Below are 12,023 nucleotides of genomic sequence, written 5' to 3'. Positions count from 1 at the left end.
CCCATGTATCTATATCTAGACACTTACACAAAATTTGTAATATCATATTTAAAGCATTTGAGATTAATAATAATATAAATAAATATATAAATTTATAATTTAAATAAATATTTTTCACAATAAAATTACTTGTAGATTTGATATGATTCTTATTAATATTCTTATAGAGATGCTTATCAGCAAAAATTATTAAATTGCTTGTCAATTTGATAAAAGTGATATTACTACACTCTGATTCTTCTCATTATTACGCTTCAAGATCGCAAAAGATTTCGGCGCGCAGTTTACAGAATCAGATATGTATAATACTATATATAAATTAGAAATATTTAAGGATCCATTCTACCTTGCTGGAGTCAAAAAATTGAAAAAAAATTTTTTTTTTACATAATTTGATAGCCCCAAGTGTGGTGTGTAGAATACTGTGTTGAAACTTTAACGTGACAAATATAGGTGTACATTGTTAAATCTATAGTGTCAAATTTAACCTAACATGAGTCGCCACTGCTCCTACTAAATATATCATTATATCTTACCAAAACGTTAGTTAAATTTGACTCTATATCGTGTTAATTTGACACCATATGATATCAAATTGACATTATAGTGTCAAATATAACTTTGCTTTAGTATAAAATGACGATATGATTGAGTTAAATTTGACACTAGATTTAACAGTGTAAATAATAAAAAAAAGTAAACTTGAAACTTTAAACGCGTTTTTCTCGAAACATTTTTCGATCTAACGGAAGTGATAGAGCAAAAACTATTGAACGTATCGCTTTCAAATTTTGTATGATAGTAGAGCAATGTTTTTTCTATCAGATAGACTACAATTATATCAATATCAATGATACTTTTTTTATCGCAAAAACAAGAGCACAATTTAAGGTAAAAAAATCGAACATTTTTCAAATAACCGCCATTTTGTTAATTTTTATCTAAAGTCAATTATCATAGTCTATATCCAATAGAGATATTCTTTCTGAATAGGAAAATCGTTTTATGAACTCTCAGATGACTGGTGCGACCTGCAGTACTTCCGTTCTGGCGCCATGTTCAAGTCGAAGAGGCTCGAGGAGAGGCTTCTCTTTCCCAAAACTTTATGTAGACTAACAGTCAACACATTGACTTCATAAAATTTTAAATTAAAGAGAAAAGTATAAAAAATAATATATAAAAACAACAAAGTATGTATCTTCATTACTTTTCCCGAAAAAAAAAATTGCCAAAAAAATCGCCTTCTTTTTCAAGCCACAAGGTAGAATGGATCCTTAAGCACTAACAAAGATTCGTTTTGACCGAATATTTTAATTATATTTATTCTTATCGGTCCAAATTCGTATCATATTGTTAAACAAATAAAGTTTTATGTAAATGTCCGGTCGCTGGGACGTTTACTTTAACACGCTGACGTTTCTCGGAGCCACGAAGGGAACGCGAATAAGCCTTCGTTCGTCGGCAACGATCTCCGCGGGAAAGGCGATATAACGTCTGAAAAATGCAAGATTGTCATTTGCGAAATAAGGTCACCGTGTTACATGCACAATTGCAACACAGTGCACGTGGCGTGCATCGGTTCGCGTATACGTCGGTTTTATCCGTAGTTGCCTCCGTCGGTTAAGTACTTTACATTCCAACCGCAAGGTCGCACCACCATTCACAAACCGCTCTGGAACGTTACCGTGCAAATCTGCATCTGCAGGCATCTCCAGGCTCTCTCTAGCCGCACGGTGCACTACCGCGGTGCGTGCATGCATGCGTGCGTGCATGCGTGCGTCGTGCGTGCGTGCGTTGCGTGGGCGACGAGGGTGCTCACAGCACTGAATGGCTATTTATTTTCCCAGATATGCGTATCGCTAACGCGCTATTAACATCAGCATGCAACTCGCGGAAAATCAAGCGTAAATAAATCGCTCGATGAGCGACAGTAATGAATGGTGAAAATATCAGAGATTAAGGGAAGCTCATAAATAACCGCGAGAGAGCAGAAAATTATTAATATTACGTTATAAACTCTCTCGTGGGTATATCTACCTGTGACGATACACTATCGCTCGGAAGCGTCGGGGCAACTTTCGATCGCGAGATCGAAGTCTATCGTGCCGTGGAAGGGACTATGACGCACAGTCGTTGCACTCGTTATGTCACACACGTATACGGGGTATGACGGTGGGCACGCGCGTGTCGCGTGTGCAACTGTTGTATATAGACTCGTATGAACATTCGCGCGCTCGCGATACAATCAGACGGCCAGAGTCGAAGCACAAATTTCGCCTTCGGTGAAGTGGAAGAAACGAGAGACGCGGGGGAGGGTAAGGAGGGGATGAAGGGCAAAGGGGTGGAGACGCGTCGTCGGCGCCGTTTTTCCGCGGTGCGCGTGAATGGGGAAAGTGCGACGTGAATCGTTAGCGGTGTACTGGCGGAGACGCGATATAAAAGGGACGCGAGAAGGCGTCGGGACGCCCGGCGTTCGCCGAGTCTGCGCCGTCACGACGACGTCCCTTTGTCCCCACGAATCTCTCATCTAGCTTCTTCTCTTTCCCCCTTTCTCTCCTCAGCCCTTTCTGCCTTTCTCTCTCCTCTTCCTTGTACGTTCGCGGTCTTCCTCGCGTCGCGACGCCGACGTTCGCGTCGGCTCTGTCGTTCTCTTTCCGTACGAGAGAGCTACGCCTCCTGCACGAGATGAAAACGGTAGACCTTCTCTCCGCGCCCCTCACGAGGCACGTTGTCACCCCAGAAAGGCTCCCGGGTGCATTAATTGCTAGCTAGACGATCCTATCGGGACGAATTGTAAGACCAATCACGGTGTTCATCGAGCACAAAAGCGAGAATCGGAAAAGCACATTGCTTCAATGAATCCTTTACCTTCAATACTTCATTGCGAAAAGCTACGACAGAGAATCGAAAAGCGACCGAGGCACGAGAAAACGCAGATCGCAGAGATAAAAACGTAAACCCCGTGCATCACATGCGCGTAAAAATTTTGCATAATTCGCGTATTCTTCGCAGAGCGACGCGAATTTTGTTCGCTGTATTTCCATGAAAAAGAAAAAAAGAAAGATCGACAATCCTCGACATTTGCGTGACCAAGGACATTAAAGCACTCACGTAATTACAACGTCGCTACGGAGAGGACACTCTACCCTTCTCACGACCTTTTTCTCCCTCGTCCGTTTCAACCCTGTACAATTCTCAAATTCAAAAGCAACCGCGTCATTTCTGGTGCAACTACAGTAATTTCTGTTCATGTTGAATAAAGGCAAATGAATTGTTAGTTGCTGTTGCAGAGATAAATGCGGCACCGGGAAACGCAAAGCTGACGTAAACGGAAAATAGAGATAACACGAAGTATTAAAATACCGAAAGCTTAAAGAATGCGTTTGATCATACTGAAGTTGGTTTGAACAAAGAATAACAATTTTCAAGTATTCAACATAAAAGACGAAAAATGAATGACTAAGCAATATTAAGTGAAAATCGATCATAAAATATTCAACATAAATGAGTGCAGAAATCCATATCTGATCTTGCGAGTTTTGCTGCTTATTTTTGTGTAAATTTTACAATTTCCAGTTCAAACGAACTGCGCGTTGATTATTTATCGATCTTGAAATGCAGTTCTGAATGGAAGTTGGGAGTGCATAATATCACAAATTAAATTGGCAAGCAATTTAACATTATTGATGTTAATGAGCGCCTTTAAAACATTATAAAACTTTTATTATATAAAAGTTACTATATAAAAGTTTTATAATGTTTTAAAGACGCTTATTGTATAACTTTTATTATATAAAAGTGATATAGAAAATATCATCTTAGCCGGCCAAAAGACTTACTTTGACGGGATATGGCCTTCTTTTATTTATAAATTTATAATATATATCATATATTATATACTATAAATAAACTTTTTATAAATTAAATCTTATTAGTCAAACCGATATTAAATTATACAAAATTTTTGTTGGCCTATTTGATGAATATAATAACATCTGTGAAATATTTTTATGTGATAGACCGTATAGATGTTAAGGGCTTGATATTAACAAACTTCTTACAATGTTATTAACGAAACAAAGCAGATCACATAGGAAAATATCGATTTTACAGTATGTTAATGAAACTGCAAGAATGTTCTACGCGTTCTATTCAACAACTTTACTCAACTTGCAGATAGAAATCTTTCAACGCCTTAGTTCTGTGCGTATTGTATAAATGAGATACGCGCGTGTGAGTCTCTCTCTACTTTGCTGCAGAATAACACTGGCGTGTTATAACAATAAACCAAACCCCGACGCGTAATACGACGGCAATAGCCGGCAGAGAATCTGGTGATTTATCACACTTGTCTCTTAGTTTCGTGTATCGCGCTACTATTCCGTGTCAATAGTCCCCGAGTTTGACGCATCATAAATTACAGAGTGCTCGCCAACGATAGGCGTGGTTGGTGTGTACGTGACGATACTTCTTGTCACAAATCGTAACAATCCTTTTTTATAACAGAGCTTTATAGCGTCGCGGACACTTTTTTGAAGTAACAAAAGAAAGACGAGTGAATCGCTCTTCAGAAATATGCTCTTCAGATAAGTAACACAATCTTATTTCTTAGATAATTATTTAGATAAACTTTAATAAAGATAAAGAAGAATAACAAGATATCTACAATGACAAGACACGTAGATCCGATTTTTTATTTTCTGGTTAACTTATGGTTAGACCTAACAATAATGTAAAAATTATGTTTTTCTAACTATGGTTAATCACTAAACTGATGGTTTCGTATAGTAGAATAATTTTTTAAATTATCATAAAACCATCAGTTAGTGATTAATTATAATTAAAAAAACATAATTTTGACATTATCAGGTTCATTTTTACAATAAATAGTTAGTTAAAGATTAAAGGTTACCAAGAAGTTCATGACTGAATTTCATTATGAATCTCTTGGTGACCTCTGGGTAACCATATATTATAAAAACAAGTCTAAGGCCCATTTTCACAATATATGATTACCTAAAGATTAAAGATTATCAACAGATTCATCAATGAAATTCATTCATGAATTTCTTAGTTACCTTTAATCTTTAGATCACCATATATGAAATCGGACCTAAGTGAGGTTAAGTCTAAACCACAAATTAATTAAAAAATGATAAAACGAGCCTATGAATAAGATTTTCACGAAGAGAAATGCAGATATAAATTTTCCACAGAGAACGTTATCTCCCGAACACCTCGTACTTCGTAGAGTTGACATATACTGGTCGTACGATTTCGTGCATTCGATTGATTGCATTAGGAGAGATTGGAGAGATACTTCGTGTCCTTATAAGTGCTTATCAACCGGTCGTCTTGAAGTGCTCGCTAACCGAACTCGGTTAGAATGTCCCAGATTCGCGCACTAACGTATCCATCCTGCCGCTATACCCAACCGAGCCAAAATACTTTCAATCAGTAATCGATAACGGCAGCCCCGATGCAATATTTCGACCAAGCGGCAAACGCTTTGATACTGCGATCCATTTAGTCCACGCCCGTGCGCGCGCGCGCGCGCACGTATCTGATACACCAGACTGTTAACCGCCCCATGTAATCGAGCGCTCTATGTAGTACAAGAGTACCCACCCAGTGGATATACCCACTATGTACTACGAAATAAGAGTAACGCGGTTAAGCTCACTGTGCTTGACCGTGATTCTCTGCACGAGGAAAAATTTAATTAATGTCGAGCGAGCGTCTCGTGACAATACCCAAGACTCGCCGCAGCGAGACCCGTAGTGCACATTTTTCAAGCCCGTACCACCGATAGCTATATAAACGTAGAAAAGGAGTGGTTGGATAGAAAATAAAGAGACCATTTATTTATGAAGAATATGTACTTGATGCTCTCTCATATCAATTTAAATTCAAGAGCCGCATAAATACAACAGCCATGGCAATGTTCTGTATAATGCAATATATAGAGATCCTCTAATTAGGACTTGAATACGAGCTGCGTTTTGTATGCAAGATCTCTGGTTTTATCAAAATCACGCAAGAGAGAGAGAGAGAGGACATACATTTACCATTTCTTTTTCTTTCTGTTCTGTATATCTTTTTTTATCTCTTTCTCTCTCTTACGGATTGATCAAATAAAATTGGACAATCAAAAGTAACTGTTTTATGTCTTAGTTGATTAGACAGTCTCTAATGCAACAATACACGGAAGGAACGATTTTGCTAAAGTACCTATCTAAAAATTTATCATACAGATCTGAAAATAATTGTGTTGGATCATCAACATAATTATGTAGAATGCTTGAAGGTTTATGACAATCCTGCAAAAAGTTTTAACATGCTAATAGCAAATTAGTTTAAGCATCCTACATAATTATTTTGATGATCCAACAAATCATTTTCAGATCTGTATTTAGTTAAATTTTGTGATTCATTTAATTTTTTAATGACTTCGGTAAAACCGTGTTCTTTCCATGTATAAATGTAATATGTGTATCTATCTTCCTGCAGGGAAGACCGTATCAGGATCTAGTGTTATTATAAAGTCTAGTATTGTATAGACGTGCGTGTGAAATTTAGTCAGAAAGGGGGACCGAAAAGCAACGAATCGTGCTCCATTTCCATATTTAAATCACCGTCCATCTCAAACACTCGACAAGATGTATCGTAACATTGTATAGTTACGTGGCAGCCGAGAAATCGTATAAAGCGGTCCATTCTATACCTACCGATTGTCAGTCACTATTTTTCCATTCCTCTGGCAGCAATATTGCACGACGATAACTATATTGCGCTACGCTACGCCACGCACGGATTACGCAGAGAACGCGGACGGCGGTGACGTGAAAATTCCCTACGTGTCGGAATCCCTAACATGGTTGGTTCCGCGTCTCGCGCACAATTCGCATTTTTCGTCCTTCATGCATCGATTCGCGCGGTCCGCTTCCGTTTATCGGCCATTCAGAGAGATACCCCGACGAGTTTCGATCGGCACGCGCACGTTTTATCTGTCTGGACGTGGGCGCGTGTCTACGACACGCCGAAGAGCCATAAGCTTGCTCCTCGCGAGTACAAAGGGCCCTAGGAGAGTTTAAAAGTAGTCACAGGGAAGCTTTAGATTTAGACTCCATTCCGTGTGGTCTATACCGGCTAACTATAGAAGCGCATAAGTGGATCATTTACGGAGTCCATAAAGAGAAAAAGAGAGAGCTCGTGGAGCTCCGATCTTTTGGAGGACATTCGATCCTATTCCTCGGGTATATAAATAGCAATACCGAATACGGAAAAACTTTTGCAAAACGAGAACGGGCTTCCCTTGAACTCTCCGATTCGTTCATGCGGCAAGTTTAACTCGTACGATTCTTGTTATGCAGGCTAACTGAGCGCCACTGGACAACTCCAAGGCGACGATTTCACGTACACACACATAGCGCGTGATGCGCATCATGCACCGTTTTGCACGCACACGACATGAGGATGCGGTAGTGACAGTAACGGCAGTGACGCTCCGTCGATACGAACAACAGCCTTGGCCGAAATGCCGAACCTGTTTATCTGGTAATGCGATTTATACCACGCCTACCGTGGTACTAATGCTCGCTGAGAATTGCCAATTTCTCGTTAAATCGATTTCTTTCCGTCTGACCATATTTGTAGAACTAGCTTAGTTGATTTACGATCAGCTAGTATTTTTAAAAACTGGAATTACGGTTTCTATATAATTAGCCGAATAATTACGATAATTTTATCCGTTGCCGTTAAATGATTAATGCTTCTTTGGTCTCTAAAGATTCTTTGATTATTTTATCAGGAAGTTTGGAACTAAATTAAATTTGACAGAACTTTAAGTAGAATTAACTCTTTTTTATAACAAATTAATTTTTTAGATATCTATAGATGCATACAAATTTCATAGAATCGATGAGGAACAAGATTACAACCGTAATTATTGCCGAGGGTGGAAAAGTTTTGTTAATTAAGATTAAAAGATCTCAAAGGAGAGACGACAAGCAATAATGCTGCATTTGAAGCTTTACATATTCTGTAAATAGGAGATTTCAGACAAGTAAAGTGCAATACTTTGTCGCGTGCGGCAGCGAAGTGGGATTAAAAGTCCAAAGTCCTCCTTGCAGTGGTCCACAGGGAAATAAACTATTTTCGTCGTCGCATCGGAGAAGCGAAAGAGAAAGAGAGAAAACAGAAGGAGAAACACGCGATCCTCTCACCAGGCGATGACAACAAAAACATCACATTCTCTTTCTGTACTTTTCTTACGCATACGCATTGCATTAATGATTAGTAGTTTTGCAATCGATGCCAATCGGCACCAATCAGTCGTGCAAAGGACGTAGCTAATCGTTCCGTTGGAAACTCGAAATTGAACTTTGAAACCGCCATGACAGCCTTGCCCACATCCGATAAAGGTAATCAAGTGTCAATCGGTGCTTAAATATTGCTCAATGAAGACAAAAAGAGAAGTAGAGCTACTCTCGTAGGATGCAATCAGCATTGAAGGACTGCGCAACGAAGAGTCGTGACTTTAGAGATACAATCGTATGATTATATATTAAATATTCTCAAAGTGTTCGCTTGACCCTTCTGTCAATGCAATAATGTTTTACAAGGTTTCCGTTAAAAGTGTAAAAGTAAAAACAAGATAAAGTCTATGAAAAATACTCTTTATTGTACGAAGGTTTTTTTGAAGCGTTATAATGAAATTGGTACAAAAAATATAAAAATTTGTGTTGTTTAACACTAGAAGGATCGAGGTAGCCAATTTGGCTCCTCGCGAACTAATATTTCTCAAACTAATATAACTTTTTTATAATATAACTGTTTTTTGTAATAAAATAAATTAATAAAATTAGTGATACTATTGTTAAAACGTTCATTATAATTATTTGTATGTTCCATTTCTTTCCATTTGTTGTTTATAAAGAAAATGTGCTTGGAGCCAAATTGGTTCTTATCGTCCTTTTAGAGGAATCGTCAAATCCGGTCCTTCTAATGTTAAATTCGATATAGATGCATGTATTGACAGAAGGATCAAATAAGTAATCATAGACTGAACGTTGCTAAAATAGTTCAATTGGAATAATAATAAAATAATTAAAGAAATTAAAAGCTTATACGTATTTGGAAAGTTCATAATTTGTCGCCAGGGAAGGAAGATGTTCCTTTCGGGAAAATGTACGACTATCTTCAGGAAATATCACGAGAATAGATGTAGGAAAAAAAGCTTGTTACCATTTAGTAAAGCTCGAGAGGGTTTTGGATGTCAAGAGCATCGCTTTAACATGTTCGTGCCAGATGTAAGAGAGGACACAAGAGCGTTAGGACAGAATGTTCGCCGCTTCTTGGAAGCATAAATCTCTTTTCGACCGTGTATTACGTTTTTCCGAGCCGTGACCAAGTCGATTTTTTGCCGCAGATGAGGAAACGTATGGCCGTTAGCATGATCACGTCAAATATGAAAAACCGCCGAAGAGGCGTTTAATCTTTAAAGAGCATGCAGTTTTCTCGTGCACACAGAAAAATATCATTCTACTACCAAGAAAAGTGATTACGCAATTTACTTTTTTCCTTTCAAATAACGATTATCTATAACAAAGAAAATTTTTTTTCTTGATATAATAATCTTAAAATATATTTATTACGAATTTTAAAAAACTCATTATTATATATTCGAAACAAGAATTTATTTTCTTTTGAAGAATATTATAAAATTGATCGAAAAAGCGACTTTTTTTTATATAATAGGCAAATCGAATTTGTTTTAATTTAATAATCTTAATTGAAGTGTATATTAAATTTACTAAGATTGAGAATATATTTTTAATAAATTTTTGATACTTTTGATAAACTTATGATAGATTTGCGGATATATGAACATTTGAAATACTTGAAACGGATAATTATTTAAATTATTACTTATATACACGGTGTGCATTTTTCTGCGTGTGGCAAGTCCAAAATGGACAGGGCGTCATCTACTTGCACGCAAAAAAATATTTTGTAGCTCCAGCTAGAATTATCAATATTCTAACAATATATGCAAGAAAATTTAGGTTTCATAATACAATATCACTACTAAATATGTATGAATCACAATCACAGTCTGATTGAACATTACAGAGACTTTCTTGATAAATTTGACAATATATGGTTCAGATATAAATTCGGTCTCTGCCATTTATATTGATTAGATACAAACAAGCAAAATTAGTTAAAATGGATATCCAATATCGGAGTGCTCTCTGTTAAACCTATAGTGTCAGATTTAACCTGATTTAAGTCGTCACTGCTCCTACTCAATATATCGTTATTTTTATACTAAATCAATGATGAAATTTGACAATATACAGTGTCAATTTAACGCTATATCGTACAGTTGATACTGTATAATTTTAAACTTAACTACTGTTTTACTATAAAATAATAGATTAAATTTGATACTACAGATTTAACAGTGTAGTTATTTATCTATTTTAGCTAATTTTTCGTATCTTATACATAATTTTTCACTATAACTGCGAGATCATTTTTTTCAGTGTGAGCAATTCTTTGGCGTAAAAAAGTCGCATCTATATAACCTTCGTAAAATTAATTAATTAGTTAATTAAGCAACTCGAGCTGTCACTTGAGTAGTATTTATAAGTCTGCTCACTGTTACGTCTTAATCAAAATACTCGTTATAAAATGATCATAACTATTTATATCTTATCATAATTATTTATATCTTTTTTCTTTTTCTTACAAAGTAACGGATAGAAACTGCATATCTTTTCATTTTACATAATTTCAACCTTGATAAGAGTTGACGTCAAACGCGAAAGGGAGGACTCACTTAAAGGAGGCACTCGAGGCAAACTGTTTGCACAGCTGATGATGTTAAGAATAAAATGCGTAAAAAGAGCATAATGACGTTAAAGGAATTAATTACTTATCGCATTTTGGAAAGATCTCTTTCGCGTGCGAGTACGCGCGCTCGATACGGGCGCGTGAAGGTCTGAAATTCGTCTAATCCTCACGACATCGCGGACACAATAAATTTCTGGAAACAATGGATACGCCGGATGCGTCGCGAGCGACCGCGAATCTGTGTCAAATATCTCTCAACCTCCCAATCGTGGCAAACTGTGTTGCGGGATATATTTGGCGTGACCGGTCGACCTCGCCTCGTTGTAACGATGTAATTGAACGGTCTCTTTTTACGGACAAAAATACGCTATTAAATGTTGTGCGAGAGATCCTCTTCTATTTTTATACGTTTTCGGAGCACCGTTGGAAAATTTGTGTTAAATTTAACACATTTCATGTATTCCAAACGTTTACTCAAATTTACGTGTCAATTTAAGATGAATACGTTAGAAAGTAACGCAAATATTATTTTAAAAAATAAACACAAGAAAAGTAATACTGACACGGTAAACAAATCGTGGAAGCATATTTTTTCAGTAAAATTAACATTTATGATAAGTTAAAGTAACACATCTTATTTATTCATCTTAGAATTTATGTTTTAAAACACATTATTTTTATTTGTTCATTTATTCATAAATTATGTTAATTGTAAGATAAAACGTTAAAAGAGAAGCCTTTGAGAGCCAACACAGGTTGTAAGTGTGTAATTATATATACTTTATTGTAAGAGATAAATATACGTTTCGATCCTAATTTGGATCCTTTTCATATAAGTATAAATAAATACATAAATAAATAAACTTAACATTCACATAAATTAATAATCATAAACATCGTCACGAATATATTATATATAATAACAACAATACAATAACAATCGTCAAGAGTAATGGTATTATATAAGAGAGTTAAAATGGTTAAGTGTTGACTGGTTCTCACGTTTATTTGAATTATTTGTTTAATTGTAAGAAATGTTGAATATCAATTTAACATAAACTATTTAAATAATATAATCACATTATATTAAATTAACATTCGATGTTAAAATATTTAACACAAAATTTTAATAAGGACTTGAGTGGACTGTTTCCAACGCAAAT

At 36.2% G+C, this 12,023-nt stretch overlaps 1 protein-coding gene across 2 annotated transcripts in view; it reads right to left on the bottom strand.

Annotated features, from left to right (window-relative positions):
- The window catches only part of siz (Brefeldin-resistant Arf-GEF family protein schizo), a 56,953-nt gene that overhangs the window by 39,517 nt on the left and 5,413 nt on the right, over positions 1–12,023 (bottom strand). The gene's annotated exons all lie outside the window — the stretch shown is intronic.

The sequence above is a fragment of the Mycetomoellerius zeteki genome, unplaced genomic scaffold, assembly GCF_001594055.1.
Source record: "Mycetomoellerius zeteki isolate Tzet28-1 unplaced genomic scaffold, Tzet1.0 scaffold105, whole genome shotgun sequence".
Taxonomy (NCBI): domain Eukaryota; kingdom Metazoa; phylum Arthropoda; class Insecta; order Hymenoptera; family Formicidae; genus Mycetomoellerius; species Mycetomoellerius zeteki.
The sequence above is the reverse complement of the archived record's forward strand: the minus strand, read 5'-3'. Positions and strand labels throughout refer to the sequence as shown.